The 6,000-nt window shown below is 46.4% G+C and overlaps 1 protein-coding gene across 2 annotated transcripts in view; it reads right to left on the reverse strand.

The window, feature by feature from the left end:
- The window catches only part of ROBO1 (roundabout guidance receptor 1), a 748,981-nt gene extending 745,920 nt beyond the window's left edge, over positions 1 to 3,061 (reverse strand). For both annotated transcript variants that reach the window (XM_075102152.1, XM_075102145.1), the window contains exon 1: positions 2,776 to 3,061. The gene's annotated coding sequence lies outside the window, so the exon portion shown is untranslated. The remainder of the gene's footprint in view (positions 1 to 2,775) is intronic.
- Between the last annotated feature and the right edge of the window lie 2,939 nt (positions 3,062 to 6,000).

Genomic DNA, 6,000 nt, shown 5'->3' on the forward strand with positions numbered 1-6,000 from the left:
TAGGCTGAAGTTCAGATGTGCGCATAGGCCTTGAAAAGTTACTTGAAGGAAGTATTTTGTATGTATCATGTCCATGTGGATTGTGTTTCTTATTGTGGCCCAAATCCAGTTACAGCAAAAGACAATATGGAAAGTCCACAAAGTAAAAAAAAAAATTAAAAAAAAAAAAAGATAAAACCCAGGAATAGATGAAATCTCATGAACAAAGGAAAGCAACAGAACACTAATATCCTTCCCTCTTGTTAAGAATTTAGTTCTCTTTAAAAGCCTACTGGGAGATTACATCTAATAAACCTTTTATTTATGCTTTGGTGAAGACACTTGAAAAAAGCTTCATTCAAAATTGGTCGAGTTGTCCTCATTTCTCCAATACTCAACTGGTCGATAGTCAATATTGAGGATTCAATATTACCAAGGAAAGCAATAGGTAAGGATTGCAATTTCCTCTGACTGACTAAAAAGTCAGTGAACACCAACTAAGCTGTTTCACATCGCCACAATGGCATCCTTTGTTTTTATGAGAATTGTTATGGAAATCAGTGCAGCTTCTGGGCAAGCGTCAGTCATGGTACCAAAAAATGCTTGCAGGAATCTGTTATTGTAGGGGCTTGGGACACAATCGCTATACAATTTGAGGAAGTTTGGCAGTGTTTGCTGAAAGACTGAAAAAGTAATGAACTACTCTGAGAAGCACTAGAATAATTTTATTAGCTGTCTGCCTGTCTTCCCTGTCCCTGATCACCAAAAGCTAGGTCTCTTTCCCCATTCTTAGAGCCTGTTTACACCAGTGTAATGCCCCTGGAATTTGCAGCAGTGTGGGATGTAAGCAGAAAATATACATGCAGCCAAATAAAAAAATGAATGAAGAGAAGCAGCACATAGGGAAAAAAAAAAGTCAGACACTATGTTTGAAGATTAGCCTTATTACTCCATAATATAACAGGATATTTTAAGCTGTTTTGTGTACAAACTGCATCCAACAAAGGCTTTTCTCATTAATGAAGAGTATGAACTTCAGTTGAATACGAAGCCTTCTCAAATGCCAGATCTTGCCTATCAGTTGAACCTCAACACGCATCTATGGCACAACGGTCTAGGATTAGAGAACTGTCCCTCCTATCCACACATCTGTGAAAGACAGGTATGTCACAAACCATGTTTTTTTCTCCCCCAAAAATGCCTCTAAAGTTCTTCAGTGTACTCAAAATAATTAGTAACTCTAAAGATTTCGTTTTCGTAACTAAAATATGAAATACGAGCAAATTAAAATGCAAAACATCTTAAGACCATTTAAATCCATTTTTGAGTCACTGGTCGTGAATTAACCTTAACGTGTCCCAGTGAACACGAAGGGGAAAAAATAACCTACAACACTTTACAAAAAATACGGATACTGATAGCGTTAAAGGTAAACTTGTCAGCATCCTAATTTTCACGGATGTCACCTTTTCGCATTTCTCCCTTCGTATTCCATTTTTCTTTTTTTAAATAGCTTCACACTCAGGTGCGGCAACACTTCTGCAGCCCACCCTGCACAGAAAGAGCCCCTTGCCGTTAACCCTCCGGCGTGGCATTAGCCAGGGGGCCGAGCGGAGCCTCCCGCCCCGCCACGCAGCCGCGCCGCCCTCAGCGCCGCCCGCGACCCCGGGGCGGGGGGCGCCGGGTCCCCCCACAGCCGCCGGCGGTGGCGGCGGGCCGTGCCTTGCGTGGGGCTGCGGAACCCCCGCGGTGGCCGGCCCGGCCCACGGCAACGCACCCCTCCCGCGCATCCTCCGCGGGGGCGCTGCCCCGCGGGGCGGGGGCGGCGCGGGTTTGCGGCACTGCAGCAGCAGGAGCAGCTGCTGCAGCGGGGCCGGAGACCTCCCTCCTCCTCCTCCTCCCCCCCTCCCTCCCCACCCCCCCCGGCAGCGCCGGGGGGCTCCATTGTGCGGGGAGGCGCCGCACACCCGCCGGCTGCGCCCCGCCCCACCCCACCGCCCCCCCCACCCCGGGCGGCGCAGCCGGGTGCTGGCGGGTGCGCTACCACAGCCCTCCTCCCGTGCTGCCGCTTTCCATTTCTGAAGCTATTTACACACCTATACGTATACACACATACATACACGTATATATACCTATCCCCCCCTGCTCCCGTTGAACTCCGGCCCCGGCCCGCCCGGGATCGGGGGCCGGCGAGGGGAGAGGAGGGCGCTCCATCCCCCGGCAGAGCCGCTCCCGGCGGCGGCATCCTTCCCGCGGGAAGGGAAAAGGTTATCGCAAACGCGGCGAAAACAAAGCCGGAGCTTCTCTCCCCAGCCGGGGCCGGCGGGCTGCCGGGACCGCCCCGCCAGAAGTTGCGGCGGGGATCCTCCCCTCGCCCCCCCGCCCCACCTCGCTGTGCCTGCGCACCCCGCCGTTCCCCCGGGGCCGGCGGGCACAAGCGCTAAAACTTCTTTGTTAAGAAGGACCGAGGAGCCAAAGGGCGGCAATAAAGCGGGGGGACGCCGTCCCGGGGAAACCGCCGGCAACTTCACAGACAATAAGCACGCCTCCGCTACCTGCAGGGAAACTTGTTGGACCGCCCCCCCCCTCTTCCCCCACCCCACCCCCCCCCCCGGAACCCCGCGGGCATCCCCCTCTCCTTCCCGCCGTGACCCCTCCCGGCCCCGCCGGGGAACTGTTGCGGCGCTGGGAGCCGGTGCCCGGGGGCGGCGGAGCGGGGAGCGGCCACCCGCCTCCCGCCGCTGCCGGCGGCGGCCCCGCACCGGCCGCTACTTCGCTGCTAGTTGGGGGACTCACCCTCCGAGATCAGACGGCTCTCAGAAAACTAGCGGTTCCGTCATGCAGGCAGTCCTTTGCAACTTTCCTTGCACAGAGCGAGAACGCGTCGAGGTGCCTGTATGCAGAGAGAGAGGGAGCGCGCCGAAGGCGACAAGCTGTTCAGGAGAGTTTTGAATAAAAGGGGGATGAGACCGGATTTCTTCCCCGGTATCAGGACCCTGGGAGGAAGAAAAAAAAAAAAAAAAAAAAATCAAATCCTTCTTCAGAAGAGAATTCTCTCAGACCCGTTATCTGCGTTACTCTTAGCGCGCAGAGCGGGAGGCATTGCATACAAATAGATCCCAGTAGCGGCGGCTATTGGTGGCTGCGCGGGGCCGCCGGGTCCTACTGCTCCGGCGCCGGGGAGCTACAGAGCCGAGCGGCGGCTCCGGAGAGGGCACGGGCTGGGGGCGGGGGGGCCGCGGGGGCCGGGTCCCCTTAATTGATTCGTTACCTCGGGTATTGTAATACATGTTGCAATGTTTAAGCGGGAGAAAGCCACGTTACAAACGGATGTCATGCAAGCTCCCCTTCCATAGCTGCTCCTGCAGGGCTATTGTGCAGTCTGGTATGAGGAACGGGTCTGATTTTTAAAAAACAGGGCTTCATTTGTCTACAGCTTGCTTCCACCCCCCCCCACCGCCCAAATTATCCATCACGTTCCCTAATAATTGTGTAGTTACTTCAGTAATCAATTAGTCACTAAATTCCACTTACCTATGCTTTTTCTTTCTCAAGTTATTCCTTTCCGAGGTCACATCTGCTCCTTTCTGCAAACATTCTTAAAAATTAAGCAACTTATTCCCAATCAAAAGAGAAAAAGTAAATCATCAGGGCAAGTTTTCTCCATTATGGAATGCAAAGACAGCCGGTTTGCGATATTTAAATTATAGTCCTCATTGGACGTAGGAAATGATCGGACTGAAAGAAAATATCCCATTTGAAAATTCAGGCAGTGAAAAGAACAAAAAACGTGCAGCATTTGTGTATTGGCTGCTAAATGTAGAGTATATGTGAGGTAATGACGACGTAGGTCAACATAACTGAGAACAATGTAAGCACTTACATATATACACAAGGGTATCACACATAGCTAAACTGCCATTACTGTCTTGTAGATAATATACATTATATACTAAGCATACGTCTAGATAACAAACATTAATAGGCTTAAAATCGTAAGTATTTAATGAAGTCTTTTAAACAGTGTGTGAAGATTACCTGAAAATAACGTCTGCAATATATTGCAATGCATGACACAGTTAAAGGTCTAAACACGCCCACTTGCCCTACACGGGAGGGTGGAAATCTGTGACAAGGGGACATTGTTCAAGAGGTCCTGTGCGTAGGGTATTGCTGATAAGGCAAGGTCCTTACACTCTAGTTGAGAGCTATCAACGTAAATATAGGCAATATTAGAAATTCATTTTTACAAATATTATTGAAAAGTCACACGTACAGCACAAGGTTACTCGCCACCACCCCATTATTTCACCAGGTATATAGGTAGAAAGAGACAAAGTAAGTTTAAAACAAAACATGGAGGAAAACAGAGTGTTTAAACAACTCTTGCACTCTGAGAATCAAGTAGCAGATGGATCATTCTCTGAAGGAAATACTCTGCACACCTTGGAGGAAAGCAACCGACAGGGCAGGAGAGAATCAGGTTGTTACAATTTTTGATTGATTGTTGAGTTGAAATCGTCATTTAATGCGCAATTTTTGTGCATCAATATCTTCTGACAAGAGAAATACTACAGTATGAGTTCACAATCAGGTCTTGAAGTTCTGCATTTCAGACCTGCCTTATGACTTGCATCTTCAAGGCCTTACATCTTGGAAGAAGGTTCTAACTCTGTTCTTTGAATTCTGTTGCTGCATTGGTTTGGGTATTTTATCCCTTAGATAACAAGTATATCCCAAACCAGTAGCATTTCTGTTGTCAGAGGAGATATACTAGGACAATAAATAACAGTCTTCTGCGAATACACTCTTCAGTTATCACTGTAGTTACACAGGCACATTTTTTTTCTTTTTAAATAGAAGACATTTAAGTTTTGGCTATGTTACTTCAAAAACAGGTGACTATTGCGCTACTAAATACAAGTCGTAAAGGAAGATATTGTAGTTGTTTGCAGTTTAGACCAAGTTTTGTTTTACTGCTTCATTCTTGTTTCCCTTTAGGTCTACTTAGGACAAGTTCTGCTTACCTGAGAGTTCAGGGTATACCTCTCACCTCTTGTAGCTTGTTACTTCCATGGGCCTTCCACTTGCAATCATAACCTTAAGGAGATTCCTGATTAACATCAGTTTAAAAGAGAACAGGCTCAGGCCTATTGTATTTAACAAAATAATATAAAATCATTGGTATCACCTACAAATTTAATAAAAAGAGTAGATTAGTATAAGTGAAAATTAAGGAGGCAATAACCAACACCATTGCAATTAAGAAATTACCCTGTGTAGGAGAGAAATTGCCATGCCCATTGTAGAGCCTGCAGAGATTAATGAAATATGACTGTGAAACTGTTTTAATAGATAAATTGGGTGGGTGGTTAAACATCTGAGCAAAGATGATTGCTTTGTAGTGAAACAAAACAAAGAGGAATAAATCCCAAAGCTGCTCTATTACCACAATTAAAATGCAATTGCTTGATCAGTTATCAGTCTGGCTAATAGCTTGATGGAGGACAAGCAAATAAATAAAACATTACACTAACCAAAGCGCTCTGAAGTATAACAATATCTGTATTCATATATGTTACTTATTTGTATGCTTTTATGCCTAATACATATATAGTGCATTGCATAATGTAAGTAAGGCTGAATATAATGTGTTTAGCTATTTATCTGTAGCATACAAGTAAATATCACTGATACGTAATCACAATAATGCGTGAAGTGGGTAAACAGCGAATAAATGCTTAGATTGCTGATGTAATACATTCCAATATTTTCTAGATGTCTAAGAATCATCTTGTTTTACATACTTACCAGTCAAATTTTGGAGTATTTTCCCCTTGCAATAGTTTCCAAGGTCAGTGTATGTTATGACACATGTTGGTTTCCAACTTGCCTTTGGAAAATGACAGCCACCAACAGGAGTTCATGTGGACACAGGAGATCTTAGGGTGGTAGTAGAGCAAACAGTCACTGTCATGTATCAGCACTACAATTTTATACCTAGAAATCAGTAAAGCATGC

The sequence above is a fragment of the Phalacrocorax aristotelis genome, chromosome 1 (genome assembly GCF_949628215.1).
Source record: "Phalacrocorax aristotelis chromosome 1, bGulAri2.1, whole genome shotgun sequence".
In the NCBI taxonomy this organism is placed as follows: Eukaryota; Metazoa; Chordata; class Aves; order Suliformes; family Phalacrocoracidae; genus Phalacrocorax; species Phalacrocorax aristotelis.